The sequence below is a fragment of the Colobus angolensis genome, unplaced genomic scaffold, assembly GCF_000951035.1.
Source record: "Colobus angolensis palliatus isolate OR3802 unplaced genomic scaffold, Cang.pa_1.0 Scaffold132, whole genome shotgun sequence".
NCBI lineage: Eukaryota > Metazoa > Chordata > Mammalia > Primates > Cercopithecidae > Colobus > Colobus angolensis.
The window spans coordinates 10646287-10671639 of record NW_012114400.1 but is presented as its reverse complement, the minus strand read 5'-3'; positions in this window follow the sequence as shown (position 1 = coordinate 10671639).

Sequence of the window (25353 nt, the reverse complement as noted above, 5' to 3'; positions counted from 1 at the left end):
TGTATCACATTGATTCATTTACGTATGTTAAACCATTCTTGCATCACTGGGATAAATCTCATTTGGTCGTGATGGATGATCTTTTTCATATGTTGCTGAATTTTGTTTACTAGTATTTTGTTGAGGATTTTTGCATGTGTTAGTCAGATATTGACCCGTAGTTTTCTTTTTTGGATGTGCCTTCATCTGATTTTGGTATCGAGGTAATACTGGCCTCATAGAGTAAGTTTGGAAGTATCCCCTCCTCCTCTATTTTTCAAAATAATTTGAGTAAGATTGATATTAGTTCTTCATTAAATGTTTGGTATAATTCATCAGTGAAACTAACAGGTCCCAGGTTTTTCTTTGCTGGGAGAATATTTATCATGTTTTTCTATCTCATTACTTAAAATTGCTCTGTTCAGGTTTTGAATTTATTTGTGGTTCAATCTTGCTAGGCTGTACGTGTCTAAGAATTTGTCTATTTATTCTAGGTTTCCCAATATATTGGCATATAGTTGGTCATAGTAGCCTGTAATGATCCTTAGAATTTCTTTGGTATCAATTCTAATGTCTCTTTTTTCATCTCCGATTTTATTTCTGTCTTCTCTGACTTTTTCTTCATTAGTCTGACCATTTTTTCAAAAAAAACAACTTTTCATGACTCTTATATTTTCTTCTTCTTTCTTCTTTTTTAGGCAAGAGTCTTGCTCTGTCACCCCAGTGTTGCCCCAGGCTGGAGTGCAGTGGCACAATCTCGGCTCAATGCAACCTTTGCCTCCCGGATTCAAGTGATTCTTGTGTCTCAGCCTCCTGATGTAGTTAAAACTACAGGCATGCGCACCATGCCCCTCTAATTTTTGTATTTTTAGTAGAGATGGGTTTTTGCCATGTTGACCAGGCTGGTCTGGAACTCCTGTTCTCAAGAAATCCACCTGCTTCAGCCTCTCAAAGTGCTGGAATTACAGGCATGAGTCACCATGCCAGTCTATTTTCTTCATTTTAATTTCATTTATTTTTGCTCTAATCTTTATTATTTCTTTTCTTTTTCTACCTTTGGGTTTGGTTTGCTCTTGCTTTTCTAGTTGTTTAAGATCCATTGTTGGCTGTTTATTTGAAGAATTTCTTCTTTTTTGATTTAGGTACTCATAGCTATAAACTTCCCTCTTAGTATTGTTTTTGCTATATCCCATATGTTTTAAGATGTCATATTTCCATTATCATTTGTTTCAAGAAATTTATCAATTTCCTTCATAATCTTCTCATGAACCCATTAGTCATTAAGGAGCCCATTGTTTAATTTCCATGATTTTATAGTTTCCAAAATTTATCTTACTGATTTTTAGTTTTATTTTATTGTGGTCAAAGAAGATACTTGATATTATTTCAGTTTATTTGACTGTTTTAAGACTTGTTTTGTGGACTAATATATGGCCTATCCATGAGAATCATCCATGTGCTAAGGAAAAGAATGTGTACTATGAAGCTGTTGTTGATTTTTTTTTCTGGAAGATCTGTCCAATGCTGAAAGTGGGGTGTTGCAGTCTTCAGCTATTATTGTATTGAGGTCTAAGCTCTAGTCATATCCGCCTTACATATACACACACACACACACACACATAAATATACACACATATATACACACATACATATTTTATTTCATTATATTTCATGTGTCACCCATACATATATATACATATGTTTGTGTGTGTATACATGTGTACAGGTGATCCAGTGTTGGGTGCATATATATTTACAATTGTCATATTGTCCAGCTGAATTGACCCTGTTAGGATTATATAATGACATTCTTTATCTTTTTATAGTTGTTGTCCTCACATTTATTTTGTCTGATATAAGTATAGCTACTCTTGCTCTTTTGTGGTTTACATTCACTCTTAGATTTGCCCTTTTGAGGCTATTTTCTAGATCTTGTAAGCATGCTTTATTCATTACTTTTCTTTCTTTTCCTCCCTTATTGTGTAGTTTTAAATAGGCAGTCTTCAAGCTCACTAGTTCTTTCTTCTGTTAATCAATTCTGCTATTAAGATACTCTGAAGCATTCTTCGGTAGGTCGATTACACTTTCCAACTCCAGAATTTCTGCTTGATTCTTTTTAAATATTTCAATGTCTTTGCTAAATTTATCTGATAGGAGTCTCAATTCCTTCTTTGTGTTGCCTTGAATTTCTTTTTTTGTTTCTCAAAGCAGTTATTTTTGAATTCTCTGTCTAAAAGGTCACATATCGCTATCTCTCAGGGATTGATGTCTGGTGCCTCATTTAGGTCATTTGGTGAGGTCATGTTTTCCTGGATAGTCTTGATGCTTGTGTATTTGTTTCAGTGTCGGGGTGTTAAAGAGTTAGGTATTTACTGTAGTCTTTGCAGTCTGAGCTTGTTTGTACTCATCATTCTTTGAAGGCTTTTCCAGGTATTTGAAGGGACTTAGGTGTTATTATCTAAAGTTTTGGTCACTGCAGCTGTATAGGGAGCACCTAAAGCCCAAAAACTGTATTCGTTGCAGATTTGTAGAGGTACCACCTTGGTCATCTTGAATAAGATCTGGAAGAATTCTCTGCATTGCCAGGCAGACTCTTGTTCTCTTCTCTTACTATCTCCCAAACAAATAGAGTGTCTCTCTCTTTCTCTCTCTCTCTCTCTCTCTCTCTCTCTCTCTCTCTCTCTCTCTCTCTCTCTCTCTCTCTCTCTCTCTGTGTGTGTGTGTGTGTGTGTGTGTACTGAGCTGCCTGGAGCCAGAAAAGGTCTGAAATAAGCATCCCTATGGCTACCACCACTGGGACTATACTGGGTCAGACTGGAAATCAGCACATCACTAGGTCTTGCCCAAGGCCAGCTGTAACCAGTACCTTGCTACCATCTATGTTTGCTCAAGGTCCTAGGACTGAACAATCAGCAGGTGGTTCTTCCTTTCAGGGCAGTGAGTTCGACCGGCTCCAGGAAAGTCTAGAAATGCTGCCCAGTTGGCAAGTCCTAAAGCTGGAAAACTTAGAAATATACTAGATGTTCTATTCTATTGCAGCTAAGCTGGCACTAAAACCACAACACAAAGTCTTTCTACTCTTTGCTCTCCTTTCCCCAGCTAGAGGAGTCTCTAACCATGTCCACCACTGCCATAGACCAACAGGAGTGCTGCCAGGTATCACCAATATTCACTTAAGGCCCAAGGGCTCTTTAGTTACCTTGTTTTTTAATGCTGCTAGGCCCGAGACTCACTCTTCAAGGCTGGGCTCTCTGGACCAGTGTAGGTCTAGAAGTGCCATCCAAGAGTCAAGGCCTAGAATCTAAGACCCCAGGAACCCACTTGGTGCTCTTCCCTACTGTAAAAGAGCTGGTATCTAAGCTGCAAGACAAAATCTCCTTTATTCTTTCCTCTCCTTTCCTCAAGCTGAAGGAGTTTCTAACCATATCCATCACAGCTGTGAAAATGCTGTGTCACACCTGAAGCTAGCACATCTCAGAGTCCCACTCAAAAATCATAGCATATGCTGCCTGGTTACCATTGCTGATTATGCAGGGCCCAAGAGTTCTGTAGCCAGCAGGTAATGAATTCTGTCAGGAATGGGTGGCTCCCTTCAAGGCATTGAGTTCCTTTCTGACCCAGGGTATATTTAGAAATGTCATCTGTGAACTAGAGCCTGGAATGGAAGCCTCAAAACTCTGTCTGTTGCCCTATACTAATGTGGTTCAGCTTGTATCCAAGTTGTAAAACAAGTCCTCTTTATTCATCCCCCTCCTTCCCTCAAACAAAGGGAAGCATTCTCTTTTGGATCTGGGGTTGGGAGAGGAATGACACAGTCCCTCCTTTAGCTGCCCCAGCTGGCTTCTCACTAGGTCAGGTGCCCCCCAGGTCCACTGGCTCCAAGCCCAGCACAGCACTAGGACATGCTTGGAAGCTGCAGTTCCTGCCAGGCCCAGACAGCCTTTTCATATTTATTTAGGATTCCAGAGCACTTTAGCCCATGGTGTTGATGCTTTCCAGAACTCAAGTTCCAACTGCTAGGATGAGTGACTCCTCTCTGGCTACGGCAGGTATAAATGTCCCCCTGTGCACATTGCCTGAGTTCTGCCCAGTGTTGGCAGCAGTGTTTCTTTTTTTTTTTTTTGAGATGGAGTCTCGCTCTGTCACCCAGGCTGGAGTGCTGTGGCCACATCTCAGCTCACTGCAAGCTCTGCCTCCCGGGTTCACGCCATTCTCCTGCCTCAGCCTCCCCAGTAGCTGGGACTACAGGCGCCGCCACCTCACCTGGCTAGTTTTTTGTAGTTTTTAGTAGAGACGGGGTTTCACCGTGTTAGCCAGGATGGTCTCGATCTCCTGACCTCGTGATCCGCCTGTCTCGGCCTCCCAAAGTGCTGGGATTACAGGCTTGAGACACCGCGCCTGGCAGGCAGCACTAAGTTTCAATACAAATTCCCAGAATTGCTGCACTCTCCCACTCTGCAAGTGCACAGATTCTCTCTTCATGCCACAGTGCTGCTGCCAAGGGATGGAGAAGTAACGTTCGTAATTCAAGATTGTCTTTCCTACCCTCTTCAGTGCTTCTTTTAGAAATATGAAGTTCAATTCAGGTCATATGAACATATACCAAATTTTTGGTCCTAATTGAAGGTGCTTTTTTATGTAGATAGTTGTCAAATTTGGTGTTCCTGCAGGGAGGATAATCAGTGGAGGCTTCTATTTAGCCATTATGTTCTACCTGTTCCTATTATTTTTAAAATGTTGTTAGAAGTCATATCATTTGCAAGAATATCTATGTGTCCATTTCTGAATTAATCTCTTTTATCAATTAAAAAAAACTTTTTTTTTTTTTTCAATGTTCAGTTTCCTTTAATGACCCCCATCTCCCTGAAGGGCAGGTGCAGGCAGCAAGGCGATGGCAAGAGATGTTCACTTGAAGATCTTGCCCTGATTGAAGGCTTTGCCCACATGCTGGAAGGCCCCCTCCCAGGAAAAGTACTCTCGAACCAGCATCTGGGTCTCCTCGCTGCCAGGATCCAGTTTCCGCCATGTGTATGACTCGTAGTCCACCTGCCAATCTGGACTCAGCGGAAAGGCAAGCTCCTGGCCTCAGAAGACCCAGACTCCAGAAATAGAGCTGCTATTGTTGGTTCCAAAGAGGATGACACTGGCGAAGGCATTCTTCCTCAGCTTGTCCAGTCGCTGGAACATTCCAGTGATGAGAAAACTTTTTTTCTGAAAGGTTCTCTCAGAAACATTTTCTCTAGTAATTCTTTGATTAATGAACTCCTTTCAGTCTTTTATTTCTTGCCCTATTATTTGGTCAAATTTTCTAGGGTGTATCTTCAAAAAATTAGTTTTTTGCTTAATAATGAAAAATTGTGTGGGGGTGGGGTCAGGGTGAAGAAAAAGAGATAACTCGTGAAGTTGATTTTCTGAATTCCTAGTCTGTTGTCCATTTTATACCAAATTTACAGATCCAATTACTTATTCCATTTGATTTATGGTACATTATATCACTGGCTGTGCCAATTCTCCCTCGTTGAATTTATTTTGTGTTTCAATTTCCAATTTTATTCCTTTGCCCCCTAATACAACTAGTCTAAAATATTTTGTGTATATCTTTTTTCACTCAGTCATTTATTTTGAACAGTTTAATACAGTTTAGTGGAGACACATTGTGGGGTTCTTAGGCTCTTGACCCCCTAATGATTCATTAAAAAATCACTGACATGAGGCAGATTAATCGAAGAAAAGACATACAGCTTTATTTAATCTGTATACATGGGAGCCTTCAGAATGAAGATCCAACTTCCCAATGAGTTACAGAAACATATATATCATCCTAAGGCCCCAGTAAATAATGCACACTCAAGACCATTGCCAGAAACAGATAAGACAGGTTTAATGGCAAGACAGGCTTGCCATAAGAGGGCTTGAAAGAGAGAGGAAGCTTGGCTAGCAAAGCTGGCCTTGTTATATAGATGAAGCAAAAAAAAAAAAAAAAAAAGTAACTGCTTTTCTCCCCTGGAGTTTAAAAGTTCTCAGACTCTCAATGTCTCCTGGATGCTGGGAAAGACATAGAAAGGGAAAGGGGGGATGTCTACATTAGTATTCTGTACAGATGCAAATTTCCCCCACTTAACACAACTTTGCAAGTATACATCTATCAGGATGACCAGGTTGCAGCTACTTCAAAATATGTCAAAGAAATATATTTTGGGGTAAAATATTTTAATTTCCTCCAGTCCCCACTTTGACACTTCAAAGAAGTTTAACATATCAAAAGCCAAGGTGATAGCTTTGGAGAGATTTGGGTTACAGGATGCGAGATAGAGTTAGACAAAGGAGTAGAATGACAAATTGGGATCAATAGAAAGGACCCAATTTAAATATATCATCCCATATCTTCTTTACTCAATCTCTTAGTCCTGAGAATAGATCAGTTGAGTTAAGCAGCTGTGTCCCATTCCAGAGGTATCACTGCCGATGGGCTAGGCCTCTCCATATGATGCAAACAATAATATCTCTAATAAGACACATTTCTACAGAAACAGAAGTATAAACAAAAGTTAATGTCTGGAGCAGTCTATACACTAGTTTTTCTAGAGTCTCTGAGGCATCTTCAGATTGCAGTGGCGATCTGACAGATTCTTCTGGACTGTAGTTCAAACTAGGCCTTCAAGTGCACTTTTTGAGAAGCCCATACATCAGCAGACAGGCAAAAAGGTTGTTCATATATAAGTTCTGTTATAAGTTTAAGTTTAAGCTATAAATTTATAAGTTTAAGTATAAGCTATAAGTTTATCTAGCTTACATTTGCAGAGCTTTAACAGAAGCAGTTTTAATTTCTAGGTCTTTCAAGTCAGAAAAATGGGAGATAAAAGAAATTGAAAACATTAGTTTAGAGACTTGTAGCTAGGAAAAAATTTCAAGATTCAGTCCAAATTGTAGAAAATAATAAAACCTGAATACCAATGGGCAAGACTAGAATCTAATAGCAAGTGTACATAGTTTCTTTTGAAACATAATTTTTCTCTCTCTGATTCCCCAATTTTGCTAAACACAAAATCATAGTGGGACCAGTTTGAAAAATAAGTTTTAATTCTGTAATACCTGGCCTAATGATTTGCATAAAGTGCAACAAGAATAATTATTTGCCCTCTAGGCTTTTTTTTAAATTGGCTGTATAGGAACCTTTTTTTCCATAATGAATCCAAAATTAGAACTTTTAGAAGCCTCAAGCCCAGTCAAAGATTTATCTGTCCTTGCAGATATCTGTATAAATTGGGAGAATTTCTCTTTTTGAGGTCCTAAGGTAACTTGAGGCTCCTGGGCCTGTCAGAAAGTAAGATTCTTTACTTGCCACGAGTAAGTAAAGGACAAGGTATGAGGTCCGTTTTAACAATGGAATTTTATCAGCTCTATAAAGTCAATTTCAATTCCTCCAAGTAGCTTCTTCATACTGAAAACATGCCATTCTAGTCAAAGTCTTGGTAACATAACTAGCGCTTTCGATTGCAACCTGTTACAGAAGAAAACAGATTCTTACGAATTTATGCAAATAACTACATTGCCATAAATTAAGAATACCAAACAGTTTTTCCAAGTTCTGGAGAAATCAGGTAGAAAGAAAGAAATACGTTTCAAATTTTGCTCATAAGAATATACTTTACCCAAATGTTAAACGCTGTAAATAGCTTAAAAGAAAAAAGTTTTCTTGACTTGTAAAAACAAAGCCAAAAATTTAATGTTTCAAATAAAAGCGTCATTGAAAGATATTTCAGTCATCTGTTAATTCAGTCCATGCAACTAACTCCTGTTTTGCTCATGATTGGGCTAGCAATCCTCATGAATATATTATCTCTTCATTAGAGTCTGGGAAGTTTTTCTCTCTATTCCAATGGCAAAGTCTCCAAAGTTATTGGAAACCTGCATTCAAGCATACCCATGACATTCCAATAGCTGATTATAAACCACCTTTTGATAAGGATCAAAGTAAAACAAGAATAGTAGATGACAGAAGTCTTAGAATGGCCATGGTCAAAGACACAATTGATAAGAAAATTTGGTTTATGTAGCATATAGCAATTTAACACAGTAATATAATTACTACTGATAATATATACTAAGGCATATCAGAGTCATAGGAATCACATACAATATTGTAACATACAAACCTTGTTATGGGTGGTTACAGGTATTCACACCTCAATTAACCTAAGGGGCTTGGGGCCACTGATTTCCCTGTGCAGAAGTCAGGGGATGAGACACTCATGGGTAGGAGATTTACATACCCTGAGACCCCTTAAGAAACCAATGGCCCAGGACCCCCACCCGGTCCTGGCCTAGGATTCCTTTTGGATCTTTGGAGCCTCATGTGCAAGGTAGTCGATGGATAGGGAGCCTGCCTCTAGCACACCCCAGGTTGCCTAGGCCACCGGCCCACCTGGAATGGTGGGAGCCCAGCCTGTGGCTGGCTCTGCATCAACAACCACAACCTGGTACTGAATTTTACTATCTGCCATGTACCATTCTGATGGGGAAACAAATTAAAAACACTTGGGAATTTATGTCTCTGATGGGTCAAGTTGCACTGTTCCATAAAAAAAGAAGATATATGTACATATGTGTGTGTGTGTGTGTGTGTGTATCCCACAGAAAGTTAAACATTTCCCATTTGAAAAAGCTTTCTGTATAATTTTAACATATCAAATAAGCCCAATATGTTTCTCTTGGACTTCAGGGAACTTTATATCTAAAAAAAAAAAAAAAAAAAAAAAGAAAAAATAAGGTCCAAGAGACTGAATTTAGAATTTGATTTTGGAAAATTTCTCAAATATCAATGGTTTTAAACACTTCGTATCACAAAATAGATTAACAGATTATATAAAATAAGTCTTTCATTTAGCCAAGATGATAACTCAAGAATTTCAAATAAGCAGAAACCTTACTTTTTTTTATATAGAGGAGATTCACTTTCCAAAACAATAAGACCAAATAAAAGCAGCATAAGGTCAACTAAATACATTTCCCTTTCTCTCTTCCTTTCTTTTTCTTTTGCAGCTTACTGAAAAGGTAAACAAAAATCTTTCACTGTTTCTCAATATTACACCTTATTCAACAGAAAACCAAATTTTACTTTTTACGGTGTATTACTAATGCTAAAGCTAATTTTTAATAAATCCTTATAAATAAATTCAATTTTAATCAGTTGAGTCATAAGATTTCAACTAATTTCTAAGATTTGTAAGATTGTTACAAACCTTTTATACCTTTTCTATAAAATAACAGATCAATGCTCCAAGAAAACCCGGTTATTTCAATCCAGGGCCTAGATTATGGCCCTGCATCAGTGTGCTTTTTACTTTAATGTTTAATTTATAGAAATACTAAATAACCCTCTTTAAATTTTAAGCAGCCTGCTCACATACAGAATTCCTTTGACAAGATCAATCTTCCACAAAGCTTCCACAACTTGCTTAAAACTGTAGTTTTGTCCTATTATTCTTTATCTTAAAACAATCCTTAAACACCTCTAGATAAAATTACTTTCTCTGAAAAAAAACCACACTCCCACATCTTCTTTTAATATTTTCTTACCAAAAACAAATCCTACCTCTTTAATACACTTTGTGTGTGTCTAGTAGTTTTCATTACATACATAATTGTACTGTTAACTTGACAGTTAGTAAGTAACTCCTATTCCTACTGAGAAACCTAGGAGGTAAGCAATTTTAATTATGTACCAGCTGCAGAGCCACGGGCAAAAGACAATGCCTGGAGTTAGTCTTCATCATATCCTAAAGGCTCAAATCTAAGGACATAAGTTTATAGATAAGTTAAGCAAGTGTCAGAAGCAAAGTTTTATATCTTAAAACATCTAGTAGAGACAGTGACTAATTCAGACCAAAGGTCTAAATTCTTATGTTGTTTCTACTTTATCTTACCAATAATTTAAATACTGTCTTTATTTACCAAAAAATAATAAAATAATGTAAACTTGAAAAGCATTTTGGCTTATTTACTTAATTTATGAGTAACACAATTTGATGCCCATGTATGCTGTGCAGACATATACTCATGTATACATAAAGACCCACATCAAAATAAGGCCTTTCTAGTTTTGATTTTTACATTTTAGCCACGAGACAGATGAACTCACTAGTTTAAAAGATGGTTTGATTAAATTGTGAAAAGGTTAAAGTTTGTCTGCCTCACAAGGCCAGACAAATGGGCAATGCCCTCCCTGAGGTTTGCAGAAAACAGGGTTGCAAATTTATGTCTCAAACCAAAGAGAGAGAGAAAAATCTTGGATGTGTTAGAGGAAGATTAAAAATGGATACCAAGGCAACACAAAATCATAGAAGTCTACCATTGAATTTTATATGAGCAATTTTATTTACATAGGTATTTAATTTAGCCTCTATCTTTTAATTGGACCACTGAGCTCAGAGCAGACCCACACTGAATCCTGAGTCCCCAAAGAGAAAGAACTGCCACAGGACCAGACCACATCTTGCTTTTACGGTGCACTTTGTTACAAAGACATTTTTCTAAGCATTTAAACTGCATACTTTCTTGACTAAAACATGCAAAGAGTAGCCCCTTAGAGTAATAATTATTTACTGTAAGCAACTTCCACTAGCCATCTCTGAAAGTATATCTATCACTTAGCTATTACATATAGCAAGGTCTAAAATTTTCTCATAATGTAAAGTACTTTCTGATATACTCAAAAGCCAGAAAGATTAGATAATGCAATAAAAAGGAGAGAAGTTTTTAGATCTCAATGGAAACTGTCTACTTACAAATCTTGAGATTCCATGAGGAAAAATAGAGGTTCCTCTCAATCACAGGGTCCTGACACCTTTTCTGTTTTTTCCAAGGAATCTCAGGTTGTTATAAATTCTTTTCGTTGATTTATTTTTTTTTTTTTTAGGTACCACATATGGCATAGAGTGTGGCAAGTAGAAAGAGAAACAAGCAGAAGTAGACAGTTAAACAGAGTTCAGTTGACTGAGAAGTTCTTACAGAGTAAGAACAGAGGCCTAAAATTATATATGTCAAATGTAATTGTATATGATTACATATATATGTGTGTGTGTATACACCTGTGTGTGTGTATGTCCTAAATATCCATTTTAATTAAGTCACATTTTGACTATAGAAGTCTTTAAAAATTCTTTCAATCCCTTATTACCAAATTTTAGCCAGGACAAGCATATGATATTTCTGCCTTTTGAACTTCTTAACCAAACATAGCCTCCCAAGTGAAACCAATATGCCTTAACTAAGGTTTGACTTAACCATGGCAATTTTTTTCTCAAGAGAATTCTGAAGGCTAGCCATGGCACTATTATATGTCTTTTTAAAAATTTAACCTTCCCATCAATTGTCTAGAATAAGAGATCTCTAAAATATTTTCTATCTATCTTTTGGCCATTAACAATTAGAATTTTCAATGGTATAATTTATTCCAATAGTGACTCAATCCAAAAGTCTTTTTAAAACCTAAGTGGTAATTTTCCATGCTTTTATCATATACCTAGAGAGGGCATAGAGGAGACATATCCATAATGCCCAAAAATGTATTGTCGGAAATAAACTTAAGATAGTAAAAGATAAAAAAAGACCCACAAATGTCAGGCCTTTTAAAACAAAACCCCTCTAATAGCTTGACATGTTCAGTATGAAAAGTGTGCTCCTTAAAATATTATGTGTCTCAGACTCCCAGTTCTTTCAGACTAGCCACCTGACATGAACCGAAAAATTCACACCCTCTGGATAATGGAGACTAAGAAAAAGTACACCCACAGAGTCAGAAAGTCAAGCTCCCAAGACATAAAACAACATGAAAGGGACACCTCATCTAGTTTTTATGTCAGGGACCTACAGCATTTGTCTTAATAGACATCGATCTAGTAAGAACTGCAAAAAACTGAGCAGTCGGTTGGGCATGGTGGCTCATGCTAGTAATCCCAGCACTTTGGGAAACTGAGGCAGGCAGATCACGAGGTGAGGAGATTGAGACCATCCTGGCCAACATGGTGGAACCCCGTTTCTACTAAAAAATGCAAAAATTAGCTGGACATGGTGTTGCATGCCTATAATCCCAGCTACTTGGGAGACTGAGGTGGGAGAATCACTTGAACCTGGGAGGGAGAGGTTACAGTGAGCCAAGATTGTGCCACTGCACTCCAGCCTGGTGACATAGTGAGACTCTGTCTCAAAACAAACAAACAAACAAACAAACAAAAAACCAAAACTGAGCAGTCTGCAAGGCTGGCTAAAACAGCGGCATATAGGGGTTCTAGGCCCACCTTCTACCCTATGGTACTCCTCTTTACAACAGAATTACACAAAAAGACAAAGGAAAATGACAACAACAAAAGGCCTTTTCTGAGACAAAAAAGGGCCAAACAATATGAATATTATACCCCAAAGTACCAAAAGTACACCAGAGTCACTACAAGATTAGTCATACAAATCCTTTTGTCACATTAATCAAAACCTTGCAAATGAGACAGTAATTTTTACCATCCACTCAGTTGGAGTGCACTGAGAAAGACAGTCCAGGAGCCTGGCAGGTAAGAAATTTTTACCCCTTTGCCAGCAGATCACCTTCCTGGTGTCTCTTCACTGCACCTTCCAGAAGGGAAGAGTAGTTTTGATAATCTCCTGGCTTGTTCCACCATGTGAGTGAGGTTCATAGGCTCTTGGCCCCCTGAAGATTTGTTAACCATCACTAACATAAGGCAGATCGAATAACAGAAGAAAAAACATACACATTTATTTCACATGTATACAAGGGTGCCTCAGAATAAAAACCCAGCTGCCCAGTGAGATACAGAAACTTATGTATTATCATGAGGCCACAGTAAATAATGCAGACTCAAGAGCATGGCCAGACACAAGTAAGTCAGGTTCAGTGGCAAGACAGGTTAAGAGAGAGAGATAGGAATAAGCTTGGCTAGCAAAGGTAGCCTTATGATGTTGGTGAAGCTTCCCTGAGAGAGTATATAGGGTAAATATTTCTTTTTGAACTTTAAAAGGTGTTAGTGTGGATCCTCGGAAAGGCATAGAAAGGGAGGTAGGGGGTATGGCTGCATTAATGGAGATTCTCTACAGATGCAAATTTCCCTCACTTAAGACAGCTTTGCAAGGCCACTTCTGTCAGGATGACCAAGTGGCAGCTCCTTCAAAATATTTCAAAGAAATATATTTTGGGGTGAAATATTTTACTTCTCTTCAACATTAATCTGGATAGGTCTCAACACTAGTTTATGGATGCTGATGGAAGTCATCTGATGAAATCAGTGAAATGTAAGACAAAGTGGTTTTAAAAAACAGGAAGTAGTCTTAAGAGTATGTCTTTGAAATTGCAAGTTTCTTTTTTCTTCTCTCATTCTGTGCCCTTTGTGAACCAAAAGTATCTAAAACAGATCTCGATCAATTTAGAAGGTTTATTAAGGAAGCAACCATGACACAGCCTCAGGAGATCTTGATGATGAGGAGAGAGATCCTCTCATACTGTTTTATATTGTTTTATACTAAGTAGTTGTTTTAAGAAAAAAACAAGGAAGTAAAACCAAAGACAGGCAGCCTTGGCCTGCCTGGCCTAAACCCAGTAGTTAAAAATCAACTCATAACTTAGAAACCGATGTTATTCATAGATTCCAGACATTGTAAAGAACACTGTGAAACTCCCTACCCTGTTCTGTTTCTCTCTGACCACTAGTGCATGCAGCCCCTGTCATGTACCCCCTGTTTGCTCAAATCAATCACGACGCTTTCATGTGAAATCTTTAGTGTTGTGAGCCCTTAAAAGGGGCAGAAATTGTGCACTCAGGGAGCTCGGATTTTAAGGCAGTAGCTTGTTGATGCTCCCAGCTGAATAAAGCCCTTCTTTCTACAACTCGGTGTCTGAGAGGTTTTGTCTGCAGTTTGTCCTGTTACAGTGACATGTGCCCAAGGTGGTCATGGGATAGCTGGTTTTATGCATTTTAAGGAGACATGAGACATCAATCAATATACGTAAGATGTATGTCAGTTCTGTCTGTAAAGCAGAACAACTCAAAGGGGAGTTTCCAGGTAATAGATAGATGAGAGACAAACTGTTGCATTCTTTTGAATCTTTGATCAGTTTTTTACTGGATACACAATTTACATGTGAGAGGGAGGTAGGGGAATACTCACTAATACCTTAGTCTGGCTCAGTGAATCTGCATTTTTTACATAAACATTAAGAAAGAGGAAACATTCCAATATGCATTTGTCTCAAGTGAGCAGGGGGATGACTCAATTCTGTCCATCCTTTGTCCTGCTTCATGTTTGAAGATCAATTATCAGTTTACACTACCAAGGTAAAATTCAACAGAATTGTTTTAGGGTAAAGACCTTGAGTCCCGCAAGAAATTTCCTTGTGAGAAAATTGTGAGGGAGGTATGTAGCACTTTTATCTTTGTAGCTAGGAATAAAATGTATTGTTTCTGTGTGTATTTAACTTGCATAAATGCTATTTGTACAATACATGTTACTGTCTTTCTGTTTTCCTGAAGTGTTACAGTAGGTAGTTACTCAGACACAAGCAGGGCAGGAGAAGGTCCCACCACCACCAGGAATGTCAGGTGACCATGAGATGATGGTCAGATGGTTTATTTAGAACTGTCTCTAAAATAATAACTGGTTACAGCCAGTGCCAGGAAAAGACAGTCTCCCAGTAGATAGAAAACACTTGACAATGGTGATAAGTAGCTTCCTGATAAGATCTCAGGAGTTAGGCAAGTGGGCTCAAGCAGGGACACTAAGAGGCAAAATGGCAGAGTTTATCTGGCATATAGTATATGACCTTTCTCTGGGAACACTTGACTGTAAGGGGAAAACGCCTCAAGTAAATATATGCACAATTTCAGCAAACACATTGAGCATGTGGCCCGTCCCAAGTGCTGTCAGGCCACTGTGCATGTGGACAGCCCACTGCAAGAGAAGAATTGGGGGAAAAGAGATGCAACCCCAGAAGCATGCCAAAGTTTAAGACCCCAAGCCAAAGGTCAAAGCATGCACTTGAATCTCTCAAGTCACCTGCTTGATCCTCTTCCAAGTGTGCCCCACTTCTTTTCATCTCTGCTCTAAACTTTTTAATAAATTTTCACTATTTGTCCCTTCAGGTAGGCTGTGATCTTATTTTGTCTGATCATGAGGTTATAGGCCCAGCTGCTAAAGCACTCTAAGCAGTAGCATTTTGGTAAGAAAGGTGCACTGAAGACTCTGTACGTTTTAGGTTCTAAAAGAATGTTAAAGAGTCAAGAAAGCAATTCTATGATGCCTCATGGCAATCATCCTAAAGAAAACAGGAAAATACTTAGGAAGAAAAGTTTCATTTTAAAAGTGAAATTGCAAGTCAGAAAGAAATCCTTGTGCTAACTCCAATATTTAGACATGTGAATATTAGTGCCAGTTCCTGGTACCTGGATGAATGACCTCAGATCATCACAAAATTATTTGCTGGAGGGTGAAAAAAATAAAATTATAAAAGATTATTTGCATATGATATCTAAGGTTGTGGCATGAAATATTGTACCACCTATTTGTGGTTTTTAGGTTTAAATTGGTTTCTAACCAATAACCCAACATTGTTGTTTTGAATATTCAATGATTAAATTTTATGTGGTATTGATGGCAGTGGGAGACAGACAGTTTTCTAGGCGGGAAGAGACAGGTCCCTGGTGAACCTCACCTTCAAGTCAGGGACAGCCTAAAGACTGGGAGCTGGGCTACCAGTTACAGGTGAAAACTGCAACCTGGAGTGAGAACTTCCATGTTGCCTTTCGCGCAGTCAAGTGGTGCTTTCTCCATTCCTGCCCGTGGACCCATCAGTATGCACTTCCTCCATTCTAAGCCCATAAAAACCCCCAGATCGCACCAAACTCAAAGACACTCCTCAGGACAACGTGCCTACAGTTAGGAGCTATCCACTTTGGGTCTCCTCTCCATTGAGAGCTATTCTGAAACTAAAGAAATCTCCTCTCCTGCTTGCTCACCCACCAGTTGTTTATATAGCCTCATTCTTCCTGGACGTGGGACAAGAACTGGGCTCCTGCCAAATGGCAGGAGCTAAAAGGGCTGTAACACTTCCTGGCTGGCTTGCTGAGATGCAGGTGGGAGCTAAGGGGGCTGTAACACTATAGCCCTCCTGCCCTCTGCCAGTGCTGGGTAGCTACCCCACATGATGGGAAACAGTAGTTGTACCAGGCCAGCCTGGGAACCAGAAGCCACAGTGGGGCGGCAGGACTGAAAGAACTGTAACAAAGACAGGCCAAAATACAACTCCGTGAAACACACCCCCCAGGTCATTTCACTGCGGACAATGAGAAGGAGACAAGAACTGTGGCTCTTCCGGGAGTCCAGACCTCAGGGCTCCCTGAGCCAGGGCATGGCATGCTATAACACCCTCTTTGGGGCTCTGCAGTTCCTGCCGTCTCCGAGATTTTGGGCGCCATCACGTTCCCCTCATCCAGTTGCTTTTTAGCAATCACATGCAGAAGCCACTTGGGATTTGTCTGGTCCAGCTACAGCCTCAGAAGGAGCTAACATCTGTGCCAGTACCTGGAGCTGCCTGCCCTGCCACAGTTGCCAGCATGCCTGGCTGTGCACAGTGGCCAGAACTTGTGTTCATTCACTCACACACCCCTTGCCACTCCAAGCCTGGCTCGCCCTTGGTAGGCATGGGATCCAGGCTGGTAGCGAGAGCCAAGTGCAGCCTGTTGGGCTGAGTAGGTGGAATGAGCCCAGAAGGCACAAGCAAAACTTAAGTAGAGACACTGCCAGCCACAGAGGTTTCTGGCTGGTGAAGTGATACCCTAAGGATCCTGTGACAGTATGTTTAAATATTAATCATATTGCCCTCCAAAAACAAAAGGAAAAGTTTACCACGTAGTCTCAACAATAGAAAAACCAGCTGTTCTTAGTTCTTTTACTTTTTGCATATTCCCATTTTCTTTTAGTATTATTTTGTGACTCTGCTTTAGGAAAAATTAGATTGTTTTAAAAAGCATATTACTGATCTTTCTTTCTTTTGTGTTCTCTTTCTCTCTCTCTCTCTCTCTCTCTCTCTCTCCCCCCCACCCCCACAGAACCTTCTTCTGAACAAACCTTTAAATATTATGAAAGAAGCATTTAGGCAAAATTTAACATATTGAAAATATAATGCTTAACAATAAGAAAACAAACAACCCAATTAAGAAAGTGAGTCAAAGACTTTAACAGATACCTCACCAAAGAAGATATACAGATGGTAAGTAAGCACATACAAAGATGCTCGAATAATATGTTATAAGGGAAATGGAAACTAAATATAGGATCCCACCATATATCTATTAGAATGGCCAAAATCCAGAAGATGGAAACACCAAATTCTAGCAATGATATGGAGCAATGCTGACCCTTATTTCTTGCTGGTGAGAATGAAAAATGGCACAACCACTTTGGAAAGCAGTTTGGTAGTTTATTGCAAAACTAAACTTACTATCACCGTATTATCTAGCAGTTGTATTCCTTGGTATTTACACAAAGGAGTTGAAAATTTATGTCCACACAAAAACTTACACAAGATGTTTATAGCAGCTTTATTCATAATTGGCAAAGCCTTGAAGCAAACAAAATGTCATTCCATAGGTAAGTAGTTAAATAAGCTGTGGTACATCCAGACAATGAAATATTATTCAGTACTAAAAAGAAATGAGCCATTAAAAAACATGGAGAATTCTTAAATGCATATCACTAAGTGAAAAAAGCCAACTTGAAAAGGCATTGTACTGTACATTTTCAAATGTATGACATTTTGGAAAAGGCAAAACAAAGGAAACAGTAAAAAAGATAAGTGATTGACAGGGTTTGGGGAGGGAGTGATGAACAGGCAGAACATAGTAGATTTTTAGGGCATTAAAAATACTCTGTATGGGGTGCTGGGTGCAGAGGCTCACACCTGTAATCCCAGCACTTTGGGAGGCCGCAGTGGGCGGATTACCTGAGGTCAGGAGTTCGAGACCATCCTGGCCAACATGGTGAAACCCTGTCTCTACTAAAAATAAGTAAATACATACATACATACATACATACATACATACATACATACATACATACATAGCTGGGTGTAGTGGCACACACCTGTAGTCCCAGCTATTTGGGAGGCTGAAGCACAAGAATCGCTAGTACCCAGGAGAGAGAGATTTCAGTGAGTCGAGATCACACCACTGCACTCCAACCTGGGTGACAGAGTGAGACTCTGTCTCAGAACAAACAAACAAACACTCTGTATGAGAGTTCAAGACCAGTCTGGGAAACATAGTAAGACCCCATCTTTATAATAAATAAAAAAATGTAGTCAGGCATGATGGCATGTGCCTGAAGGGAGGCTGAAGTTGGAGGAGCACTTGAGCCCAGGAGTTCAAGGCTGCAGTGAGCCACAATCATGCCACTGTTCTTTAGCATGGGTCACAGGCAAGACCCAGTCTCTGAAAAAATATATATATATATATTATGTGTTATATTATAATGGTGGATGTATGTTATTATATCTACAAAATGTGTACCAGCCAAAGTGAACCCTAAACTACTGACTTTGAGTAACAGTATATTCTAGACACAAATCCTTTATCAGATATGTGATTTTTAAATATTTCCTATCATTTTTATCTCATAGTTTTCATTCTCTGTATGGTCTCATTCAAAAACTAGTTCTTAGATTTGATGAAGTTCAATTTATCTTTTTTTTATATATATCATGCTTTTAGTATCTTGTCTGAGAAATATTTTCCTAACTCATGGTCTCAAAGATTTTCTCCAGTGTTTTCTTCTAGAAATTTTATAGTTTTTGGTTTACATTTAGGTCTATGATGCATTAGTCTTAATTAGGCTGCAAAAGATCAGTCACAGTGTTTTCGTTTTGTTTTTTTGAGATGGAGTTTTGCTCTTGTTGCCCAGGCTGGAGTGCAATGGCACGATCTCAACTCACTGCAACCTCTGCCTCCTGGGTTCAAGCAATTCTCCTGCCTTAGCCTCCCAAGTAGCTGGAATTACAGGCATGCACCACCACAATCGACCAATTTTGTATTTTTAGTAGAAATAGGGTTTCTCCATGTTGGTCAGGCTGGTCCTGAATTCCCGACATCAGGTGATCTGCCCGCCTTGGCCTCCCAAAGTGCTGGCATTACAGGCATGAGCCACCGCACCCGGCCAACAATGTTTTTTAATGGATGCCCAATTTCTTTAGCATAATACGTTAAAAAATTATATTCTCTTGAGTGGTCATTGCACCTTTGTTGAAAATCAGTTGACTGCATATGTGTAGGTCTATGTCAGAACTCAATTCTGTTATATTAATCTGTATGTTTTCCCTGTCTCCAGAATCATTCGACTATTCTAGATTTAGTAGGTTAGAAATCAGATAGTCTGAGGTGTCAAACTTTATTCCTCTATTTCAAAATTGCGTTGGCTGGTTTGTTTTCTTTGGCTTTCTGTATAAATTCTAGATTCTACTTGCATGTTCCTACCAAAATTCCTACAGAAGTCATAATTTTCGTTGTGTTCAAGTATTATTTCTTGTTTACTTCTATCAGTTACTGAAAGAGGAATGTTGAACCCTATACTATACTCCTGGTTTTGTCTATTTCTAATTTAAGTCCTATCAGTTTTCAATTAATGTATTTGAAGCACTTTTGTTAGGTATACACACATTTATGACTTTATATCTTCTTGTAAATTTACTCTTTTGTCATTATGTAATATTCTTCATTATCCTTGCCAATATTACTTGATTTGAAATCTACTTTGTGAAATTTTATTGAAACTTCTCCAACTTCCTTTTGAATACTATGTGCTTGGATTACTTTTTTCCATCTTTTTATCTTTAGCATATCCCTGCTTTTATATTTACAGTGGTTATTTTCTAAAAGCTGTAGTTGTTTTTTGGTTTTACTTTTTAGTCAGTCTCACAATTCCTTTAATCGATGTGTTTAAAGCTTATAAATATGTTGTAATTTCCAAATGATTAAAAAAACTTTCTAATTTTCTCTTTGTTCACTCTCTTTTTAAAAAATGCTTTTATTTCTTCCTTTCTATTAAATATATTTTATGATTCTGCTTTACCTACACTATTGGCTTAATTTTTATGGCTTTCAAAAAATTTAATGATTGCCCTACATTTTGTATTATACATCTTTAATTCATTAGTATTTACCACAAATAATATTGCTTCACTTATGGTATAGTAGTAATCTTAGAAGATTGTACTTGTAATTCTTTCTTTCTATCCTTAATGCTTGTTTTGTAACATATTTTGCCTTCATATATGCTATTAATACACAAGACACTATTTACACAGTTATGTTATAGAGCAATCACATTTTTCTGAAAAGGCATGCCTGCTTATCTTTATTTATTACATTTCCAGTACTCATCATTTCTTCTTGTACGCCCATATTTTTCTCTGGTATTGTATCTTTCTGCCTGGAGAACTTTCTTTAACATTTGTTGTAATGCAGAACTTCTGATAATGCATTGTCTCAGGTTTCGGTTTCTAAAAAAAATCTGAATTTTTTATTTTTTTTAAATCTATTTATTTTTTATTATTAAAAATTATGTTCACTTGGTATGGAGTTCTTGTTGACAGATACTACTTTTTGTTTTAGCACATTAAAGATGTCACTGTATTATCATCAGGCTTGAAGCGTTTTTGTTGAAAACTATGCTATGATTTGTATCTTTTTTCCCTGTTTATGTGGTGGCTCTTTTCTTCTGACTGCTTTAAAAGATTTTTGTCTTTCTCTTTATTTTTTTAAAGTTTAAATATCATATATGTAGGCCTTGTCTGTGTTGTGTTTTGGTTTGGTTTTTATTCAGCTTTATGTTATCTTGGCCCATTGTAGTTTTATGGCTGTCAGATCTGGAAACTTGTCAACCATTATTTCAAATATTTCTCCTGCCCAGTTTTCTTTCTGGAATTCTACTTATACCTATGTTAGACTGTTTGATATTGTCCAGTACTTCTTGAATGCTCTATTTTCTCTCTTTTTTATTTTCTCCTTGCATTTGTGTTTGGATAAATTCTCTGATCATTTTTCAATTTTACTGATTCCTTCCTTGACTGTTTCAAGTCTGCAAAATAACCTTTTCAAGTGGTTCTGCTTATTACCCTGTTTTTGGTTTTCTAGCATTTCTTTTGATCCTTCCTTATACTTTTTACCTGTCTGCTGAAATTACTTATCCTGTTACGTATATTGTCCACTTCTCCACTAGACTATGTAGCATATTAATAATACTTATTTTAGCTTTCTGTCTGATAAACTCTATCACCTATGTTATATCTGGATTAGTTCCTTCAGTTTGCCATGTCTCTTACAAGTCCTTTTTCTTGATTTTTTGTATGCCTTATTTTTGTTGTTGAAAGCAAGTTTGTTATAGGCATGGAGAAACTGAGGAAATTGTGTAAACACACACACGCACATTTTATATATGTGTGTGTATATATATACACACATACATACATATTATGTGCTATACATATGTATATATATGTGATGTGAATAGGCACATCACATGGAAAAAACAAGAGCAAGCAAGAGAGAGTGGAAGGCAGGTTCCACATACCTTTAAGTGACCAGGTCTCTTGAGAATTCACTCACTATTGTGAGGACAGCATCAAAGGGATGGTATTAAACCATTCATGAGAAATTCACCCCCATGATCCAATCACCTCCCACCAGTCTCACCTCCGACACTGGGAATTACAGTCTAACATGAGACTTGAGCAAGGACAAATATACAAACTATATCACATACTATTGCCTCTCTCCTTGCTACTTGTCCTGGAGACTACTGTTACCTGTTACACAAACCTTGTATCCTACTGAGATGCAGAAAGGTGAGTGTTCTTTTTCTAATTCAACCTCAGTGACTCACAGGAATGGGGCTGCTCAGTGGTCCTGTCTTATCCAGAGCTGTAGGTTTAGATCCAGCACAATTTCCTACCACTGTTCCAGCAGTAGAGGATTTTTTTTAGCCTTCCCTTAACCTAGCTGAAAATGGTTTTCAGGGGTGCCCTAAGGACAATAATGTTGACCCTTCCCTCAGGAATTTCAGTATTTTCTTCTTTCGGAGAGATATGTAGAAAGGATCTAGGTGAGATTTCCTACCTTTACTACAGTGGCTATTGTTCCAACACCCTAGTCTGTACCATGAGGGAAACTTTCTCAGAAATTGTGCCAATATTTTTTTGTAAGACCTGAGAAAAAGAACCTCTGACTCCATGCAAATTCCCCTTGTGTCTTGACCTCAGGGGTTTTATATTCTCTTCTTAGCCTCCATTCAGCTTTCAATATTTGTTAAAAGGTTTAGCTGAATTTTTCTTACCAGTGTCCAATGGCATCTTCCCCAGTTAAACAAGTGGTTGCTTCCCTTTTCTTCTTAGAAATAATTGTCTTTTCTTAGATTCCACATCAATCAGTTGTCCTAACTGCCACAGAGAGTCTGTTTTGGCAGTCTTTTATCTCATTTTAACATTAACTGTGGTCAGTTGTGTCTAAACTCCAAAAGGGAGATGGTATAACAAAATGTGTCTGACTTCCCTTCCCATCGTAGCCAGGAACTTGTTGTTTAAGGTTTCTCTAGGATCTCGTGGGTCAACAGGGCATCCATTCAGTTCTCTAGAGATCTCAGTTCTCTAATAGGCTCAAGAAAAATTATGACTCTTGAGAATCTCAGATATTTTTTCTTGTTGTTTTAACATTGTGATATGTTTCAGCCTTCAGCATCCTACAGGAAAACCAGAAGTACAGTACATTTTGTGTTCACTGTAGCCATAATATACTTTCTGAAATATATCTAATTTCTCTTCTTGATTAAAACCCTCCTAAGATGTCTCATTGCCTTCAGGATTAGAAGGACACTTAATGTGACCTATATTACTCTACAGCCTCATATACTACAAATTATCCTTTTGTGTACTATGGTTCAGCCTATTAACATGTTAATTTATTCTTTCTCTCTCTGTCAAATTATCCATTCATTCCTATATCTGGTCTTTTGCATTTATTGTTCCATGTGCTTCAGAACTGCCCTACTGTTACCAAGAGTCCCTTCTCTGGATAATTATTGGGTGACAGACCTTTTCAATGTTTGTATGGAGTATGCTTTCATCTTAAAACTCAGCTTACTCCAGGACAAATTTCTCCCACCACCCCAACCTGTTATGTCCTAACTTTGCTCATGCTGTTTGTGCTATTCTCTTTCCCCCTCAATTTTCTCTTATAAGTTTCAAATTAGTCTTTACTTGGCTATTTGTCTTCATCTTATACACCAGAAATTATGTCTTCTTTTCTGTTTATTGTTCATGGAAAAACTATGTAAAATATTCTAAAGAGGTTTATCCTGAGCCAATCTGAGTGATCATAGCCTGCGGAAAACAAAAACTCAGAGAGCCGGTGTAAGTGGTCCCAAGCTGGTCAGGTTACAGTTTGGTTTGTTTATATATTTCAGAGAGGCAGAAGTTACAGGTAAAGACATAAATCAATACAAGGAGGCTAGACATTGGTTTGGCTTGAAAAGGTGAAATACCTTGAAGCAGGGCTTACAGGTTTTGGGTGGATTCAGAGATTATTTCATTTGTAATTGGTTAAAGGAGTAAGACTCTGTCTAAAACTTGGAGTCAGCAGAAAGGAATGTTTAAGTTGAGATAAGAATGTTATGTCACATTCAGCCACAATATACTGGGTCAAAATGACCTATTTAGCAAGACTGATGTCCTACAAGTGTGACTTACCCCTTGCCTTGCATGGCCTTAAGTTTTGTTTATAATATGATACCTTATTGCCACAAAGAGTCTGTTTTGTCAGTCTTTTATCTCATTTTAACATTAATGGTGGTCAGTTGTGTCTAAACTCCAAGGGAGATGGTATAACAAAATGTGTCTGACTTCCCTTCCCATCGTAGCCAGGAACTCAGTGTTTAATGTTTCTCTGGGATCTCATGGGTCAACAGGGCATCCATTCAGTTAGTGGAGGGTTTAGCATTTTCTTTTCAATTTATGCTGTGTTTGTTGATGACTTTCTATGGGATTTGAGATAAACAAGGATATATATATATATACAAAATAAACAAATATATATATATTTACGTTAGTATCCTTCAGTATTATAAGATCATTATGGAACTATAAATATACACTATTTAGTATATACATACAACCTTAATTTAGATGAGATTAAACTAGAGATAATGCCTTAAAGTATATGTCACAACGATTAAGTCAAAAGAATTTCAAACCCAAATTACTAATATCCTAGAATATATTGTATTAGTATTCTGTGATTCATAGAGATAATGACCACGTTCACTGTGTCTTTCAGGCTTTAACTTCTATATCAGGTGTCCAAATGATGGACAAAATGCAACATGTAACACCTATTTGAACAAAATACATTTAAATAATTGGTTTCACTTAGACAAATTTTAAAGCCTTTGAATATACTATATACTTTTTTATATATAAAATGCTTATAGACAGAATCATGTATCTCTTAGATTTCTTGAAACTTTTTTTTTTTTTGAGACGGAGTCTCGCTCTGTCGCCCAGGCTGAAGTGCAGTGGTCGGATCTCAGCTCACTGCAAGCTCCGCCTCCTGGGTTTATGCCATTCTCCTGCCTCAGCCTCCCGAGTAGCTGGGACTACAGGCGCCTGCCACTTCGCCCGGCTAGTTTTTTGTATTTTTTAGTAGAGACGGGGTTTCACCATGTTAGCCAGGATGGTCTCGATCTCCTGACCTCGTGATCCGCCCGTCTCGGCCTCCCAAAGTGCTGGGATTACAGGCTTGCGCCACCGCGCCTGGCCTCTTGAAACTCTTGAAATCTAAAAATCATTTATAAACCTTAGGACTATTAGCTTGGCCTTGAGCCAAATAAGGTATTTTTTCCAAGGTGAAGAGAAAATGCTTTTCTCTGCCTTTCACTTAGTTTAAATTTTCAATTAGGTTTCAATATAGTTTTAGTCTGCCTTCCATTAACACAAGTCAAAAGAAACACATTTGTATTTCTCATAATTCTCTTCTCGAGTATGTTTGGGAAGGTGATAAACAATTCACAAAATTACACAGGATTAACCCAGGTATACAGATGCAGCTTGCAAGAGATGTCAGCAATGTAGGCTCTACAAGCAATAGACTAGAATATGAAGTTCCTTATGTATAAACTGTGACATGAGAGAACCTATTTAAACACACAGAGCCTCATTTTCTTCACTTATTAAATGGGCATAATACTACCCCTATCAAAATATTGTTTAATTTTTTTAAAAGTCACCCACTGTTAAGCCCTTAAGATGGTGCTTAATGTAAATATGCAATA